Source organism: Columba livia, chromosome Z, assembly GCF_036013475.1.
Source record: "Columba livia isolate bColLiv1 breed racing homer chromosome Z, bColLiv1.pat.W.v2, whole genome shotgun sequence".
In the NCBI taxonomy this organism is placed as follows: domain Eukaryota; kingdom Metazoa; phylum Chordata; class Aves; order Columbiformes; family Columbidae; genus Columba; species Columba livia.
This window is the reverse complement of record NC_088642.1, coordinates 40,258,903-40,279,517: the sequence shown is the minus strand read 5'-3', so window position 1 is coordinate 40,279,517 and position 20,615 is coordinate 40,258,903.

Genomic DNA, 20,615 nt, shown 5'->3' with positions numbered 1-20,615 from the left:
GACTTTTTTTTTTTAATATACCAAAAAAGGGTTGGTATGAAATCCATTCTTTATTTCAGTGGTTTTTTTTCCTTAATTTCATTAAGCTATGATCCCAGCTGGTGAGGGGTCTGCAGTACAAGTCTTATGAGGAGTGGTTGAGGGATCTGGTGCTGTTTAGCCTGGAGAAAAGGAGGCTGAGGGGAGATTTTATCACTGTCTATAACTACGTGAAAGGAGGTTGTAGTGAGGTGGGTGTTGGTCTTTTCTCCCAAGTAGCAAGTGATAGGACAAGGGGAAATTGTCTCAAGCTGTGCCAGGGGAGGTTCAGATTGGATATTAGGAAAAATTTCTTCACAGAAAGGGTTGTCAGGTGTTGGAACAGGCTGCCGAGGGAAGTGGTTGAGTCACCACCCCTGGAGGTGTTTAGAAGACGTGTAGATTAGGTTCTTAGAGACATGGTTTAGTGCTAGAGTTAGGTTAAAGGTTGGACTCGATGTTGAGGGTCTCTTCCAAACAAAACTATTATATGATGTCAGGTATAAACTACTCCTGTCCTGCTGTGTTATAGTTTGTATTTACAGCTGTACATACCTTACTGACCTTGTGGTTTCCTTTATCTTCTCTCTGTCCATCTATTGTATTCTGACTCCTACTCACATCTTTCGGGTGGTGATTTCTCTTGTTGAGCATGCTTGTTGTAGTGGAAATTGTTAATTGCAGACTAGAGCCACTAGACCATATTGCAAAATAAGTGACAAACAAGCTTTTAGAATTTTCTAAAACTGCTCTCCTGGTGCCTTTTTTTTTTTTTTTTTTTTTTTCTCCTGCCTGGAAGAATAGAGGAATGGAGAAAGGTTATTTTTAAACTGCTGAAAATGCAGATGTTGCTGTCTGTACATGGAAAAAGTTTCCCAGTAGTTCAGGGCTTGGAGCATAAATAATTATTGGGCAAATAAAAGAGGAAGCAAGCACAATTTTTGACAATTACAAGAGACCAGCAGAAAGGCTATAAGCTGCATAAAAGACTTCCAAAATCTACAATATGTGCAGAAATACTAGCTAACTAGTTTCAGTAAAGCTAGGTGGTGTCAGGCTGTATAATTTGCTTTTGAAGAAATGAAAAAGCTATCCAGAGCATGGAACTGTGGTCTGAAAAAATCTTAAGTGGTTTTCAAAGTATCTTTTTATTTGGTAAAACACAAGAATCAGTTACAAAGGAAAAAAAAATGTCTTAAGGTCAATACTAAACTAATATCAAGTTTAACAGATCAAATGCATGCTTGTAGTAGTAGGAAGGGAAATACTACCTATATAGTGAGCAAGGAGTTGTTAATAGATAACTGTTTCTAACGCTTTCAATGGCACAAAAAAAATCTGAAACAATTATCTAACATAATCAAATTGTGATTTTCTGGATGTTTGGGAAGGTGGTCTGGCCGAAGTCAATCATTAATGTTGAACTTCATCTTAAAGGGGAAGGTGTGCTAAAAAGAAATAATGGGAAAAAATATCTTCAGTGCGAATAAGCAGAAAAAGTTATTTAAGAGGAAGGTTACTCTTAAAGTGGTGCGACATTACGGAAACTAACTGGCATTAAGCTATTGCAAAATTGCTATTGAAAAATACATCTTTATTACAATGCAGATAACTTTAAAGACAACGCAATGTTTGGCAGCCGATAGTAGAAGTGCCCATTTCTTTGCATATTGTCTAAGCACTTGGCAAATACAGTTATAATTGATGATTCTTTCTGGGGACTGACTGTTCCCATGAGTGGTTCTCAGTGATTTGGTCTGTTAACTGGGACATCTATGATGAGTTATTACACTAAACACTGTAAGAGTGACAAAATCATGTGTCTGATAAACAGATCTTCAGAAGAACACACTTGATAATGTTTGGATTATTATTCTTTTTTTTTTTTTTTTTTTTGTCTGTATCACACCGGATACAGAATTCTAGCCAGAGGCTAGTTCCAGCTTTCCAAGTCCTTGAGAACCTTCAGATGGATTGGTTGTTTTTTGTTCCAGTGATATTGCTAATGATTTTTTTTTCCTCTTTCCTCCTTATTCCATCATAAAAGCACTCAAGGAAGATTGAGCTCTGTCTTTCAGGTCTACGGAATATAGAAAACTTCCTTTTTTTTGAGGTAGCAAGGAGGATACCTAGTTATCTGCAGTATTGGCTTCTTGTCTTGTAAAAGCTAGGTATTGTTGTTAAGTACATGATACTTAAGCATAGAAGTCTTTCTGTGAGCTATTTTTGTAGGCATTTTCTTCTCTTAACCATGGTGGGAGAGTGTAGGCCATTACAAGATGCTGATAACTGACCTACAAAGCATCACAGATTCATTAAAAAGAAAAAAAATGTCTCATGTCTCAGGAATGATTATCAAGCAATTCTTCCACATTTTTTCCTTTCATGGCTTACATCAATCAACAACTACATTACTTTCCTCCTCCATAATGCAAGGATCTTTCTTGAAGATGCTGCTCCCTCAGAAGTTGCCTTTGGTTGCTGGCTGCATCTGTATGGCAGTAGTTAAGATTCAGTGGTGCCATTCCATTTGTGGTGTTGTGCATTTTTGTGGGATGGCTCAAGGTGTGTCTTATATCCTTAACTCTTAGCTTTAGTCGTTTAGTGGTAGAGAATGGCACTGAGACAAACTTACAGAGGAACTATCTAGGCCAGATTAGAAGACCTGAGGAAATAAGACTGTCAGCCTGTGAGGAAAAATCCAGAATCAGCTGACTTGCACTGAAAACAAAAGGAAGGTAAGCGTAGTAACTGACCACATTCCATCCATTTTTAGGAGATAGTTGTCTAAACTTGCATGTGCTTGCTTTTATCCATTGAAGATTGGTTTGGAGAGAGAAGAGGGAGAGGACAAAGAAGGAGAGCTTTGCACAGTGCTTTTATTTCTGTGAGTGCAGAAAGAATTCACCAGAGTATATCAGGGGAAAGGCCAGAGAAATAAATGGAAAACCTCAGGCAGTGGTGCAAGAGTAGGAAGAGTGAAGTAGTGTAGTTTCAGTGTCAAAACAAGTGAAGCCATGGAAGGAGATGGTGTGCTGGTCTCAGTTCTCTCTAGAAAGCAATTGTCTGTATTTTTGGATGACTGAGGAGGATGATGGGACATTTTGGCAAGATGCTGTGATCAAAGCTGGGCTGCAGTGAAGGTAGAAGGGAGGAACGTGAGGATGTGTGTGTGCATTTTCATAGTCCTAATCTTAGGTGAAATTTGGAAGAGAGTTCTAAGGGAATAATCTAATAATCCTTATGCCATTTGAATATGGTCTGAATTAAAATTCTGTGGTGTTTCTTTGGTGTTCCGAAGCTCTACACAGTGACAATAGGTGGCTGGTGAAATTTCGTAGTTCTTTGACAAAGCAAAGTGTAAAATGGTCCCTGAGCAAGAAGAAATCTTTTGTCATGTTGCGTATTATTACTTTCAGCTAAAAGAAAAAAAAAGCTTCAAGATTCTTCGTATATTCCAATATAAATGCCAGCCTTGATGTCTAGTGTGATTATTGCCCCATTTCATTTTGCTAGACTTGCCTGCTGACGCTCCTCATGACCTTTCTGGGAAAGTAAAGGAGACATAAGTGCTAAAATATGCAAGAACTTTGAGAACAACATTAACAGGTTAAATGGAGCAAGCCACAATTTGCTGTAGTGCTTTACATTAACCTATATTGCAGAAAATAAAATATTGAAGAAAAGTGTTAGGTACTGAGATGCTTTTAGAAGTCTATTTCAGACCAAGAATACCGCAGCATGGAGTGTCACAGTGTGAACTGTAGTCTGCAAATGGGTAAAAGTACAGAGGAATAGATAATGTCATTGTGCCCTGGAATATCAGGTGGCAGAGCATCAACATTTTAAACTGGATGAGTGGGGAGAACAGTACAGTAAATGTAAGATTCATTTGTTTTCTGCCTTAGCTCAATGATTTAATGTTGGGGTTTTCTTATTTATTTTAACTGGGGTAAACATCTTCCAATTTTTATGAAGGAAGATTGAAAGATATCTATAAAAGCTATCTCCAAGCAACTGACTGTATGCAAGATTTCTACCTATCAATGTTTTCTACAGAATTCAATTGTTTTTAATTTTTGCCAGTGTTTCAATGCTCAGCTGATATTAGTTTTGGTAAAGAGATGATTGGAAAAAAAAAAAACAGTATTGGAGGAAGAAATGCTCATGGGTGTATCAGTTAAAATGGTAGATAAACTTTCATGTAAATGGCAGCAGTCCTATTGATTTAATAATTTTGAAGCAGAACTGCAAGCACAGAAAATATCATCACTTGACGGAGCAGAGGTGGGACAAGATGATCTGTAAAGACTGCTCCAATCTGCAAATTCTGTGAAATGTGGTCAGAGGTGATCACGTGTTTCACAGAAATGAATCTTAACATTTCAGAAGGGTTTTTAGAAGGCTGGATTACCCAGTTCTCATAGAAACATAGGACCATTTACGTTGGAAAAGACCCTTAAGAGATCATCAGGTCCAGCCATAGACATAACACTGTCAAGTCCAGCGCTACACCAAGTCCATAACTGCCACATCTATGCACCTTTAAAAAAGCCTTCAGGGATGGTTAGTGGACCACTTCCCTGGGTAGCCTGTTCCAATGCCTGACAACCCTTTCCATGAAGAAGTTTCTCCTGATATTCAGTCTAAACCTCCCATGGTGCAACTTGAGGCCATATGCTCTCATCCTTGCTTGTTACTTGGGAGAAGAGACCAACACCCTCTATTCTACAACCTTTCAGGTAGCTGTAGACAGCGATAAGGTGTCCCCTCAGCCTCCTTCTCTCAAGGCTGAACAGCCCCAGTTCCCTGAGCTGCTTCTCACAGGACTTGTGCTCCAGACCCTTCACCAGCTTTGTTGCTCTTCTTTGGACACACTTCAACACCTCAATGTCTTTCTTGTCGTGAGGGACCCAAAACTGAACACGGTGTTTGACGTGCAACCTCACCAGTGCCAAGTACAAAGGGACAATCACTTCTGTAGTCCTGCTGGCCACACTATTCTTGATATAAGCCAGGATGCTGTTGGCCTTCTCAGCCACCTGGGCACACTGCTGGCTCGTGTTCAGCCAGCTGTCCACCAACACCCCAAAGTTCTTTTCTGCCAGGCAGCTTTTCAGACACTTTTCCCCAAGCCTATAGAACTGCCTGGGGTTGTTGTGACCCAAGTGCAGGACCCACCACTTGGCCTTGTTAAACCTCATGCAACTCGCCTCAGCCCAAAGATCCAGACAGTCCAGATCCATCTGTAGAGCCTTCCTACCCTCAACACTCCCATCCAACTTGGTGTCAACTCCAAACTAACTGGGAGTGCACTTGATCTCCTCATCTAGATCATTGATAAAGATATTGAACAGAACTGGCCCCAATACTGAGCCCTGGGGAACACCACTTGTGACTGGCTGCAAACTGGGTTTGGCTGTGTTTGCCACAATTCTTTGGACCCAGTCACTTAGCCGGTTTTTTACCCAGCAAAGGGTACACCTATCCAAGCCATGCAGAGCCAGTTTCTCCAGGACAATGCTGTGGGAAACAGTGTCAAAGGCTTTACTGAAGTCTAGGTAGACAAGATCCACTGCCTTTTCCTCATCTGCTAAGTGGTTCACCTTGTCGTAGAAGGAGATGAGGTTAGTAAAGCAGGAGCTACCTTTTGTAAACCCATGCTGAATGGACCCAATCACCTGGTTGTCCTTTATGTGCTGTGTGATGGCACTCAGGATCAGCTGTTCCATGACCTTCCCTGGCACTGAGGTCATACTGACAGGCCTGTAGTTCTCTGGGTCCTCCTTCTGGCCCTTCTTGTAGATGGGTGTCACGTTTGCCAACTTCCAGTCAACTGGGACCTCCCCGGTCGGCCAAGACTGTGGGTAAATAATTGAAAGTGGCTTGGTGAGCACCTCCACCAACTCCCTCGGAACCCTTGGATGGATCCCATCTGGCTCCATAGGCTTACTAAGGGTGTAGCAGGTCACTAACCATTTCCCTTTGGATTGTGCGGGATTCACTTTGCTTCCTGTCTTCCAGCTCCAGGACCTGGATGGCCAGAGATCAACTGGTACCATTAAAGACTGAAATAAAGGCAGTATTAAGGACATCAGCCTTTTCTTCAGTCGCTTCCTAGGCCTTTGTTATTATGTTTCTCCCTGCATGCAAAAAATGGTGTAGATTCTCCTTAGCCCTTCTTTTTTTGTTAATGTGTTTATAGAAACATGTTAAATTGTATTTTTATGGCAATAGCCTGACAAAGTTCTAGCTGGGTTTTAGCCCTTCTAATTTTCTCCCTGCATAACTTCACATCTTTGTAGTCCTCCTTGGGTTTTTCTTCCAACGGTCATAAACTCTCTTTTTTATTCCTGAGTTCCAGCCGAAGCTCTCTGTTCAGCCAGGCCAGTCTTATTCCCCGCTGGCTTGTCTTTTGGCACTTAGGGACAGCTGCTCCTGCACCTTAAAGATTTCCTTCTTGAAGAATATAATAATAAACTAGGTCAGTTTCCATGTACTTGCATCTCAACATAGTCTGATGGTACTTGGGTTGTTTCAGCAGCCATAAGCATGATCTCAAAATAGCCCTCTAAAATATTTATAAAGGCTATGTGGAAGTTTTATTGATTAATCCACAAAATAGGAGATCAAGAAGCAGGCAGCTGATTGAAATTTTGAGATCAATAGGGTGTTACAGCTTCATTTTTCACTAGTCCAGATCCTTTGTCATAAAAACCAATGGCCAGAAGGCAAGACATTTTTGGAATTAAAAGGTTGTCTCAAATAGTGAGTTTTAAAGAGGAAAAATCTTACTTGGCTTATATATTTGAAAAATCTTCTCAGTTGAAACTTGACTGTCTCAAGGGAAATGATTTTGTGGGGACTGGTGGCTTTTTTATTTTTATTTGACAGCTGTGGGAAGAAGGCAGAAATCTTAGAATGACAGCAGTTAATGCCTAATACAAAATTATAAAAATCCTGACAGGAAAAAAAGAAAAAAAAAAGTATATGAGAATAACCAGAGGAGAGACAGCAATTACTTGAGACATTAATTGGAACCACAGGACACACACAAAGTATCTTTTAAAAAACAATTTTGGAAAACAAACCAAAAAGAATAGGTATTTGTGGTATTCTGCTTGCACAAATGAGAAGTTTTCTTGTATCTTTGATCTGGGAAGTCTGTGTTTAATCCTCTTCTTGGGTGAAATGGTAGTAATGCTGACTCATCAATTGACAGAAGCTTAAATTTTCTGCAGAGGGGAGGTCAGCAATGCTGTTCACTGGGCCAATTTCAAACAGCGAGCAATTGTTATGATTAAAGCTTCTGTTGAGACTGAATCTACTCTCTGATTGGAAGTCTAAATCTGTCCTTAATCGTCCAGATAAAATGACATCACCAGGATGCTATAAACTGTCTGAAAGGTTAAATGCCCACTGTGAAATACAAATATAATCCCGAAGTTGGAAAACCAGAAGGCTGCCTTTTTTATTTCTGTGGTTACCACTAGTTAACATGAACAGTAATTAAATGCCACAGCTGAAAAAAATATCTGTATTAGAATGTGTGCTAAATAAAGAGGTAATTATTTAGATGTAGTAAATAACTGCTTTCTGGAAGAACTATTTTTGGACAATTTGTGGGAAGATGCTCTTCTGCACTTCGTCCCAGGCAACACTAAAGACTTACCTCAAGACATGTTACTGAAAGACGTCAGTAGTAACGATCACAATATAGTTAGGATTATAATTGTGATAAGAAACAACAGGTCAGAAAAATCACGTGTGATTTTTATCCACATAAATCCAGCACTTCTTATAACTTAATAATCAGGCAGTTCAAAAAAGCAAGAAGCCTGTAAAGTGGTCCAATAAAACCATGTTGGGCTCATTAGAAGATTTTAGGTAGCTATCATAGGGGAAAAGTTCACGTTAATAAATGCAAAACATGCTTGGCATATATTGGCAAGGCAGCCAATATGCGTTGGACTGGTCAATTGCAAACAGGAGTATAAGATGTTTTGAAAAATCAGTTTGCTAAAGAAACCAAAGGTGGTAATGAAAAAATCTCTAAATGCATTGAAAGCAGAAAGTCATCTAGGAAACCAATGACACCACATGAGTAAAAGGTTTTGAAGGGCTGCTTGGATGGTGAAACCATGGCAGAGAAATTAAGTGAATTCCTGTGTCAGTTTTTACTGCTGAAGGTGCTGGGGAAAGTCTTATGCACATAACAAATACTTTGTACCAGAGGGGTCAAAAAACAAGTTATCAAAAAAATGAAGAATGATTTGTTTGTAAATAATTTTTAAAAGAGGGTATTTAGAAGGCTTTTCAATTTAGAAATGGGAGAAAAAACTGAATGAAAACTCAGCTTGAGGAAATTTGACTGAAAATCCTCCCCTCCTTCCCTCCTCTCATTATCGGTTGGTTTCAAAAACTGATTTCTAAGGGATTCATTACATTTTCAGATGAGGGTAGAAGCTCTTCTGAAAACACATGTTCCAGCCATACAGAAGCTACTGTGCTCAGAGCAGAGGTATGGGTGGCTGCCCATCATAACTGAGGTGGTGCCAGGCTATGTCGTCTTGCAATGTCCCTTTGACCTCTCGATTGGGAATGTATTTAAGAAGCATGCAGATCAAGCAGGAGCTGTTGAAGCACAGCTAGATGGTGCAGAAATATCTGTCTGCAGCCAGCACATTTATATTGCAGTCTGTATTACATACTGGCCTCTGACTGTTGCTTGTCTGAGTTAACTCCAGCATCCTTTTGGTAACAGATATAACAGAGGAGCCTTCTTGATTTGAAGGAAACCCATGCAAGTGTTGAACCATATGGTGTTTCACACCTTTCTTGTGTGAAATATTGTTTCATAGTGTGTTCCATGCTAATTCAAATTTGGACTGATTACCTATAAATGAAAGCCAGCACCTGATTTGCTGACTGTAATAATTCAAAACATACATATGCTTAAAAAAATATTTGTTAGAACTCAAGAGTTGTGGTGTTCTACCAAAACAATGAAAACTGAGAGTTTTGCTTTTTGTTTTGAGTATTTCTCATGAATTAAAATTTTAATGCGCTGCCCATTGTATTATGTTCCCACTACTCCCTTTGTGTTAGCTGGCTCACTGCTCGATCACTTATGAGCTCCCTTGTCTTGCTAGAATTACACAAAATAGATCCAGGAATAAAGCCATCATGTTTTCTGCTATTTTGGTGGCTAGAATCAGCTAACAGTAGAGTCCATCTGGAAACAAGAGTTAGTGCAAAAAGACAAAGGTTACTGGGAGCTGTGAAGGAGCTGGGGCTTTCAGCAGCAGCAAGCTTTCAGGTCAGCTCAGCTTTATACCTGATTGCAACAGTAGTTATTGTCAGAAACCTCAAATTCAGATGTACCCCATTAAACTGTTAGCAGTTTTAATTAATATGTCTAGTTTAGTGCCAACTGTAAATTAATTTTACAGGTTCATCATTTGCTCTGGTTTTGGTTTCATTAGCTTTTGCAATTAGGTTATACCTAGATGAAGGGAGGGACTAATACTTCGTACTCTCTATCAGCAATATATATGCTACAAGAAGTTGTTGAATGAATCTTTGGAACATGAGCTAATGTATGTTAACAACTTCAAAGTACTTTCAGTGTATCTGTATCAAATGAAAAATAAAAACAATGCAGAAAAGGATGAAAGAAAAACAGTAAAAGCATTTTCTTCAAAGTCGTGTTGCCTGATCTGGTGACGTATCTTAAAAGTTTCGCTTTGTTGGACAGGAGTAGAGGAGACAGATGTAAAGTTATGTCTGTTTAGTCTTAGCTGTTGCCATATAATTGAAGAATATCATACAGTATGTTTAAAATTGTAAATAATAAGTGAATTTAAAAGTTAATTGAAAGCCTGTTATTGATTTTATGCCATAAAGTCTTTATAACTCACAGTAATAAAATTGAACTATCTGAGGAAAAACGGATTTGTATATAAATTATTTTGGACCAAGTGGCACGCTCATATACTTGCACTCTGGAATAGCCCTGTACATATTATACCCATAGTTTATTTGGAATTCTTGCTTTCCCATTACTGTAATGGTTTCAATTAATGCTATTTTTTTTTTCTCTGCATGAACACAGCGCTAACTTAATCTCAAATTGTTTACTTGTGTATCCTAAATCTGTGAGAGGCAAATGAGATGATCTTTAAAATGGGGTCAGCACAACAGATTCAGAGTCTCACAACGAAGAAAGGTAATGATAAGGGTTTTTTGGTGCTTCTGTAAAATTGTGGTCTGAGCATGAATGTTACTGTTTGAATTTCTGGAGCTAACTAGCAATAAGTAATAAGTGGCCTTCCCTGGCAGCTGCATGGAAATATTTGACATTCTTTCTATGTCAGAACAAGAGCATTCCCATTTTTGATGGTGAGGGTACTTCTAAGGACAGGATGAAATCTTCCTAGCATAGCAAAACGGAACTGTGCCTCACAGATTGAGGAAAATGGTCTCTTCCTTAGAATTTCTAGCAAAAATGAACTCAGAATGAAAAGGGAAAAATTTGTTGTTGTTGTTCTTGGATGAAAACAAGCTTTCTGTCTGGTGGGCAGGGAACAGGAAGCAGCTGAAAAAAAGAGTGTAATTGTTTTTTGTTTTTTTTTCCAACTATTTAATATTACTTAAACCCTATATTTTCTGGGTATCTGATGATATTGCTACGGGTGGTGAGTAAGAAGGAAAAATCTTGACAATTCAAAAGGAGAGAGTTCTTTTGGTATCTTTTCTACTTTGCTTTATGCAAGACTCAGTTTTCCTTATAAAATGAACTCTCCCTTGGTAACAGCGTTAAGTCAGAAGGTTGTTTCAGCAAGTCCACTTTCCCAAAAGTTGATCTGTGTTACTTGTTTTATACTCATTTGGCTAAAATCATAGGATCCTTTCACATGTAGTGATGGCTCTAGGTTTTTCCAGATGCATCCTGTGTTCCACCTGGACATTCTTTCATCTGTTACTAGTGCTAATATGGAAAACTATTTTTTATTCTTAAACTCTAGGGTAGATGTTTTTCTGAAGATAAAGTGCAGAATAACTACAGACAGGAGGTATGAAATGGTGACATTAGCTTGAAAGAAATACCGGTTGAGGAGAAGAGGAGGACTCTGAAATTGCATTGGTTTAATGCTGGTATCAGTTCTTTTTAAGAAGATTTAGAGAACTTTATAAGAATTCTCATTTCCTCTAGAAAGTGAATTTTAGATTTTCAAAGTAAACTTCTGGTTTTTTCTGTACTATGAATTTCTAAATGAGTAAATCTTAACAGATTTAGGCAGGATAGCGCTTTACAAAAGAAATGAAGTGGCATTAAGTGAAGTAAGGTATACTAATCCACATCTGCACTCACTGAATGAAAGGGATTTTGGTTTCTGCATTTTGCTCTAAATAGCCAACACCTACATGTCAAAATATAATGCAATGGTGGGAATCTGTTTTGTAAAACAGCTCAGTTAGAGATGTCTCTTGTAGTCATCTTTAGCTTTATGAACAATCCATGTCAGCTCTGTTTTTGGAATGACCTTCATAGGATTTATGCTTTGAAAGAAAAAGCTGTACATCAGAATCGTACTTTCAAATTTATGACTGCTAACAGAAAAATATAGTTATTTCACAACTGAATCAAGTTTAGTTAAAGCAATGTGTTATAATCATGAAATTAAAACAGTCTTGGATGTAGCATTCATTCAACTTCTGTATATAGGGCAATGAAGAATTATTAGAATTCTAAGTAAAAAAATATTAAATTATTGAACTGTTTACATATGAAGAAAGATTATAGAGGCATGGTATGTTTAGTTAGCTTATGAATTAGTGTAGAGGCACAGTATATTCCTGATGCATAACTACTGTTTCAAAGTACTATGGTAATATAAACAATACTGTATAATAAATACCTGGTACCGTGTAATGGTACAAGAGCCTGTCACTCAGGAAATCACCCAATATAATGGCAATGAGTAGTATGTTTTTCTTTTGGCACTTTAGCGAAATAAACTGATACAAGTTGTCATTTGCCTCATCAAAATAAGCACCATGATTTGATAACCATGTTAACTGGAAATGAGTGTGTAATGTAGATAAGTTATTTAATGTTATCTGTGCATTAGCATAAACTATATGCTAAGTATTATTATAAGTTGATTAGTAAGAAGAGAAAGCTAAGGAAGGAAGTGATATAGTGTTATGTATTAATTTTTAATAACCAAATATGAGTTTTCTGTGGCTGGCGTGTGTATTCACATGTATAGCTAATTAATTTCAGGATCACTAAGAATTTTTTTTAAAAATGACTGGAATAAACAATGGTGGTAAAAGATCAATGTTTCTGTCCTTGGATGTTTATTTTTGTCTGTGTTTGGGACCAGAAGCTGCGATGTATCTTTACAGAGTAGTTTTCAGGCCCTCTCAGACGAAATGAGTTCAGATACTCCAGTCCGACACTTTCCTTTCTTCACTTCAAGAGTCTAAACCCTCTTTTCAGAGGTGTTACACGGCGTGAAACCACGCTGATGTTGATTTAGTTGCACAATTTCTGTGTGTGTGCACACAGCTGGACAGTTTGGTGCCCCAGAGCATTTGTGGCTGCATGATAATGCAGTTGAAGGCAGTTTCAATTGATTATATGTTGCAGTAGTGTTTTGTGCTTGTGTTACTCCAGCATGAAACTCACTACAGAATTCCTCTGTCTTTAAAAGTTTCTATCAGTTAAATATGAGGCATTTTAAAATTGCATCACTTGTGACCTGAAAATATCTAAAATACAGTGAAAATTCAATTAGGACTTGTGAACAAGAAAATGCGAAGGGATTCTTAGACAGACTACTGGTCACCAGCTGAAATGTTTTTCCTGGGAACTGAGGGCTGAATACAGCATATTTAGAGAAGGCTGGAGAATTCCTCATTCCTCATTCCTCATTCCTCAGTTTTTCTTTCTCAAAACTACAGATGGATGGGGAACCAGGATGCTGTGGCCTGGATGGGCTGTAGGAAGTTGACTCTCCAGTTCAAGTGTCAGTGGTGGATTCTCAGCTCTCTCTTCCACTTGTTCAATATAGAAATCTGGAGCATTAAAGAAACACAGAAGTGAGATCAAGCTTATTTTTACTGATTAATTGTGAATAAAAGTTGTTTCCTTAGGAGGCCCTAAAGTATTTTGGTCTGGATATTAGAAATGAGAATTTTTGTTTTCAAGAGTTTCCTAGTAATGGTTTCTCATCTCAGTTGTGGCACTCTTTTTTGATCTCTTTTGTAAGGAACAGAAGATACATTCATTAACAGAATTAAAGTCCTTGGTATGTGTCCTGGTTTTGTTAAAAGCAAGACCAGTTTCTCTTTTAATTAATTTTCCTTTCAGCTAAGTTCTTCTAAGTAACTGCACTTTTCTGAATTTGGCTGCATATTTTTGTAAACAGAAGCAGTGGCATGTGGGGTCGCTGATAAATTTTCCATGTCCCATAAGTGAGAGGGGCGTATTTGCAAGAAGGGGCGAACAGGTGACTAAAATTGACCAAGTATTCCATCCCATCCACATCATACACCCTATAAAAGAGGGAGGTCATGAGAGTCCTGCTCTCTTCAACCATGGTCAGCATCTGAAGAGGACCCTGTCTGTTGTCCCTGCAATCTGAAGCATTGTTCCAGTGAATCCTGAATCCAGTTCTGGTTTGCTGTGGGGTCCAGCCTAGGACTTCTGGGTGCCTGCCCTGCAGCTGCTGGAGCCAGCTCTGCCGTCAGGCAGTGCTGTACTGTGCTGGGAAATTTGAGAATGGTTTTCTATATTTTGTATTATTTTCTCTGTGTTATTATTAGCATTAGTAAAGCATTTTAAACTTTTTCCAGCTTGCAAGTCCTTCTCTCTTTCTGTTGCCTTTCCTCAGTGGGGAGGGCTGCCCCTCTCAGTGTTGGAGGAGGGGGTTAACAGAGAGCATCTGCTGTGGTTTATTGTCGCCTTGCAATTAAATGGTGACAGCATGGTAAACAGTAAGTGAGCTAAAATAAAAATAGCCAAAAGGAATTATATAGTCTTGTAATTGATGACCCTCTTTTTCCCAAATCTTCTGTAACTCACACTGAGTTTTTTAATTATTTCCCTGATCAATTACTGTGTACGACTGGTGTGTAACTATTTACCATCAATGCCTTTATGGGTACATTGCATAAAATGGTGAGCCCTACTAGCTGAGAATATCTGCTAATGCATAGGTTATCAGCTGCCACGTTCTGCTTCATGGTCAAGGCTGACAACCTACAATGCAGTCAGTCTGATATCTTTTGACTGTTTGTGCGTGTCACGTGCTGGTGGACTGGATGGCAGGAATTTCGGCAGGAATTAGAAAACAAAACTGGGTTGATGAACTGTGCCTGATCAGCCCACCTACTGCCCGTCCTGGTTGTCTTCTGTGACACAGAAGAGCATTGATGCCATGCTGAAAGGTTGGCACTGTGAAAGATTTTGTTGATTTTGCCTGAGTAGAAAAATCAGGTATAAAATAGGAAGTAAGAAATCTGTCACAGGAAAGGAAGAGGGTTGTCCTGTGCACAGGGAGCCCTTGCTTAGGTGAGAGCCAATCTGGTGGCAACAGTGAGAGAGGAGGCATGGAAGAAAATGTTACCTTTGGCATGGGACCAAATACATAATACAAGCACACAGAGAACTTACATGTGACTAGAATATAGAACAGTTAGAAGGAGGGGGGAAAAATACTATCCTGGCAACAGGAGAAAAAGTGAGCATGTCATGATTAAGTAATGCTTAAAAGAAAGATGAAACTTATAGAGTCCATGGCATGGGAGAAAGCATGAAGTGGGGGACAATGGTTTTTGAAAGTGTTTTTCCTGTTGATGCAGCTATGTACTCAAAACTTTCTGGCTAGGTTGAAATGACTGGGTTATGTCTATCTGAGGAGCCTAGAAGATTGTGGAGCCCTCAGAAGGTTGTATCTATCCTTTTATCACTCTTGTGCTCACACAACATGATTGAGGGCTAGGACTGTAGTCTTGTGCCCAGGATTTTTTTAATCCTGAATGGATGTGAAATTTATTGTTGTGCTGTCACTAAATGGAGATGTGGTGCCTTCCTGGCCTAACAATTTGAGTCATCCCTGAGATGATTTATTATCACCAATGTGGTCACCTACTCTAGGGCCTGAGGTCTGGAGCACAGCAACATTATTACCAGCAAATGTAGATTTGGCATGCAAACAGACCTGCCCTGACTGCTGAGAGGCAAGAATTCAGGCACATAAATAGGAATTCATGTACTTATGATCTGAATTTATTCACACTGAGCAGGTAATCTTACCAGGAAAAAGATCTGAATGGTTAATATAAAATGTGTAATGGAAAGACTCAAGATACACATAGAGGTTTAAATGAGGCTGGAAGAAAAAGGCTATTGTGTACATTTAGGCAACTCTTAAACTTATCTGTTTGGTGGATATGTAGGAGGCCTTCACTAGTGGGGCTGTGTCCATTTTGAGACAATATCTAGAAATGTCTGGCTAGTGTCTACATTGTGTGTAAACATAGTGACCATAAAAATAATATATTTCAGATTCTGAGAGTAAATGTAGTGGAATATAGCTCTCAAAAGTACAAAATACTTCAAAGCATCCTACCTGGGAAGGACTAGCATGACAATATAAACTGCGGCATAGTTACCATGTTTTTCTGTAACTTAGATCCACAGAGAAACATCTTATAAAATTGAACAAATACTATACTAATAAATAAAGCTACTGTTAATATCTTGCAATAATGAAGAATTTTGCAATTGGGTAAGTAACAGGAAAAACTGTAAAGCATGATAGAAGATTATTGGTTATACAACCATTTGAAAGTGTATTTCCCTCACTATATTGAAATAATTATTTTTTGTTTGGTATTAAATTGGTTTAGATTAGGTTTTTAATGAGCATTGAAATAAGAGCATATATAAGAAATAAGTCATGCTGCTCATAGATTTCTCTGTCAGACTGATAAAATGCATTACATGTTGCATATATTAACATGAATATTCCTTAAAGTATCTCGATGTAGATTGACAGTGACACTGACAAATATAATGGGATAAATACAATTGTAAAATATCTTGAAGTGGTTTTAAGATTGTTTTTCAGATGATATTGCCCTTATTTGACTTTCCCTTTAAGTGTGATTTAATGAGCCACTTTCTGACAGCTGATTTCTGCTGTTTTATCTGAGATGTGCTGTTAGGTTATCAGCAGTCTGCTAGTTGGTGCTGCTAATTTAATAGTTTTTACTAGGTAAAAGAGCAAAATATAAAGAAAGTGGATAGGCATTAGCCCTGCTATATTGTATTTGCATATACAGCAAAATGAAATAGAGTTATAAAATTTTATCAGTAGGTCTGGAATGGTAATCTTTCAATGTTTATGAATGGCCATGTGTACTCATTCTTTATGTTGTTTGTGATATTAAAACAATAATTGTGATGATCATACCTTTAGTAATTTCAATAAGTATGTGTTTTAAATGTAAGGCTTGTTGTTTTACTTTTGCCTTTGCTAAAGAATAAAATGTCAAGCTTCACTTGGAGGCAGCAGTCTTCTGTTCTCTTTTTGCAGTGTTACTGTATAAGGTGCCGCCTTCCACTATTGCAAAGATGTAGAACAGTTGACTTCAAGGCTATTGCATTTTTTTCATTTTTAGAAAATATGTCACTGTTTCACGTCATTCAGCAGAGTGATTTTTGTCAATTCCATACTTTGAAGCAAAAAAAAATCTCACAACAAACTGCATTTTTATTACTGGTTATTATATGGCAGTTTTGAGGGTCTAAAAAGTAAGAATAAACCTTGCTGAGAAAGATTTATCAAAGGCCTGATGAGAAAGTCTTGCTGGGTTATACAAATGATCCATTTGGACTTGCGGTCTGTTTCTGAAGACATGTATTTTAAGGTGAATGAATGCAAGCTTTGATTTCTACCTGCAGTCGGTGCCCTTGGCACTCTCTCAACATACATAGTCACCATATTAAGGGTGTTAGAAGAAACATTCCTGCCTCTTCCACCAGCATCTCTTAATGAACCCATGGTCCATACATATGCATTCTCCCTCTTTGAACTGGCTGACACTGTCTACCTCCCTAACTATCTGCAAATTCCACATACCCTACCCCTGTGTAAAACAAAACAAAACAAAAACAAACAAAAAAACCCCCAACCCAAACAAAAAGAAACCAAACCAAAACAAAAAATCCCAATAAAACAAACCAACTAACCAACCAACAACAACCACAACAAAAAACTCTCGTAAAAACCCAAACCCAAACAATCTACTTTCTTCCTTAAGTTTTTAAACTGACCTCCCAGTTTCACTAGGAATATTTGAGATTTGTGCGATTTAGTAAGAGTTTTGCATTCAGCTTACCTGCTGCCTTTATGATTTTCTAAATTTTGATCTTATTGATGTTGGATGGACAAATTATAGTATTTTCCAAAGAAGAGCATAAATAAAACAAGCGTGGAGGTATCATGCTTCCTCCCGTAATTTTTACGACATATATATGGTAATCTGAAGCTTCTGTGGTGCAAAATTCAGAGATATTCTGAAGACTCCTTATGTTTTATATGTTGTAAACTTATGGCTAAAATTTCACAACTGAATCAAGTGGCTAAAATCTGATCTTTTGAAAAATATGTATATGATCAGGAGATGTTTAATTCTCTATTGAGGCAATAAACAATGATATCAAAGAAAACTGGTGTCGTTTATGCTTTTGAAGAAATTGATTCTTTTTTTCCCTTTGGATAAGTTTTTTTTTCACAGTTTTGAAAACATGTCCAAGAACCTTCAAATGTATGGTGACAACGAATTGTATTTAACCTTCCGTAAGATGCTACCTATCGTGGTCTTTAATGGGAGCTGTCCCTTCTTCCATACAATGTTTTTCTGTAACAGTCTTTTAAAAATTGTGTCTGTTTCACCCTCTTGAATTTAAGTTAAACGTTAGCTTAAAATGTCAACAAGTTTCTTCTGACAAGAAGGATTGAGTTCTTGATTTACAGAACAGAGATGTAGTTATGATTTAAGAAAAAAAATCATCCTCAGTTGCTCAGTTGATTTAGCCAGCCTGCAGGACTCTCAGTTTAGCTCTCAACAGTCCTAGGAGTTCTTACCTTATAGAAGTCTCCTCTTTTTCTCTTTTCTATTTTCCCATTTCCTTTTCCTCTCCCCTGTCCCTCTCCCCTTTTCTTCTCCCCTGTCCCTCTCCGTCTCTCTTTCCCCCTTATTTTTTTCATTTTCTTTCTGCTACATCTCTAACTGCCTTTTGTTGTTATTATTAAGGGGAATGAAGATTCTGGATTAAACTAGCATTCTTCACTTTTGAAGTCTCAGAATTAAAATGCAAATGAAGGAAGAGATGTCTCTTCCCTGGGAGTTTATTTCTTCTCTTCCTCTAGACACTTTCCTTTTCTACTATGTTTCTTTGCATTTCAGAGTTCTTTATTTGCCTGTTACTTTTGATATTTGTCTGGGGATACCTGACATTAAATAATAAATTATTTTCCATTTAGCTCTAACAGTTTTATAGATTATTTCACTGCAGAATTCATCCTGAACCTAGTTGTAACAAACACAGAATTAACTACGAACATTTGTAAAGATTTTTTTCATTTCTGTAGCTGAGAACTTATTTGCAGATACGGCCTCTCCTAGAGAACCAAGTACAGCAGTTGTCACGTCTGTTTTAAAATATTCTCCTTAATACTCAAAAATGTATTACTCAGCTGTGGGGGACTATGGTGGGTCTGTGGATTCCCTGACGGAGTGCATGGGAACAGAAATTAGCCTTGAAGATATGAAGGTCTACCCATGAGAAAGATGGGAGTAAAGGAGTATCCAGAGATGTTAAGGATGTACCCGTGAGAGAGAAGGGAGTAGAAGAGTAACATTGATGATAGCAAAAATAGCCAATGAGAGGTTACTGCTGTAAATTGTAACCAATAGTGAAGAGATACTGGTAAAACTGTATAAAAATGCACTTGTGGCAATAAATGACATCTACTACTTTCATTCTGGAAGAACTTGGTCTATGTCATTTGTCCGTCTCAACCACGACATATGGTGATCCCGACGTGATCCTGCATGAAGCGGATCTCGCATGAAGAGGAGACAGCGGTGAAGCTGTGACAGCCGAAGACGAGCTGTGGAGACGGAGCCCGGTACAGCTGATAGAGCAGCAGGGGGGAGCTGCCGAAGATCCGGATCCTTGAAAAGATACCACGCCAAGAGCTGGTGAGCTACCAGGAATGGGGGGGGTGGAACTTATCTAAAGAAGAGGGTATTGTATTATCTGCATGGAAGTTGCTTCTGAAGAAGCACGGTATTAGCCCTCTGGAATTGACTTTACAAAGGACTATGTTACTAGGGGGCAAAGCACTACTGAAAGATCCAAAGAAACAACTGAATGGTTAACAACATGGCACTTGTTGCTAGAGACTTTGAGAGGATTAAAAGAGCAACGGGAACATGCAGAGACAGCGGAGGAGGGTGGCTTCTCTGGGCTAGATTTGAAAAAAAAAAAAAAAAAAAAAGCTCTGTTCCAAACCCCCCTGTTACTAACTATTCTCCAGCACCGTTCAAGTCCACGTTATCTGATGACTCGGATGAGGATGAGGGTCTGCAGCTTTTTTTTTTTTTTTTAAAGTTAACAGGAAAAAGAGTATGTGTACATGTTGCCCCGAGATCAGATAAAAACTATGAAAGACTCAAGCAAAATTAGACCTATGCAATGTAACAGCTATCGATCATTTAGGACGGAACGATGGGGATTTGTTGACAGTGGCAGGTATCCCACCACTCTTGGAAGAGACACTAATTGACACACCACAACTACAGGCACGATAACTTTCTGAAATCCTGAGGCAGTCAACAGACCTTGTGTATCAAGCTATGATAAAGGTGCCTGAAACCAACAAAGCAGCCAAATCATTTGCAACTATTAATCAGGGTCCCAATGAGAATTACATGCATTTTATTGACCATCTTCAAGAGGCCATCAATAAGCAGGTTGAAAACTTAGAAGCTAAGGAAGCACTGGTGTTGAAATTAGCAGTAGAGAATGCTAATGTTTACTATCAACATGTTATCTGCAAGTTTTACAGTACATATTATGTGTTTCTGTGTATTGCCTCTCTGAAAATCAAGCATCTTGTCAGGAATGTGAGTTAATTGTTTTACTGTTTGTTGTTAGAATTGTTTCTTTGTGGTATAAGTGTGCCGTAAAACCTTCTCCCCACTTTTCCCAGTCGTGCTGGAAGCAGCCCTGTGTTTTCCACCCCTCCCTCCCTCTTCTCGTGGTTTTTACTTACCAAATAAGGTCAGAAATGACTGTTTTCAGTCGTGTTCCTAAGAAATCAGTATTGGGAGGTGTTTTAAAACATAGGAAAGCACTTGGAAATATGAGGAAAGAAGACCTTGTGAAATATTATGGTAAATGATGGCTGCTGTTTAAGTTAGATGAATGGGAAAAGTGACCGGAGGATAGAACCGTATAATGCTTTGTTGCAATTAATGTTGTTTTTAAGGTGAGAAGAGCAGGACAA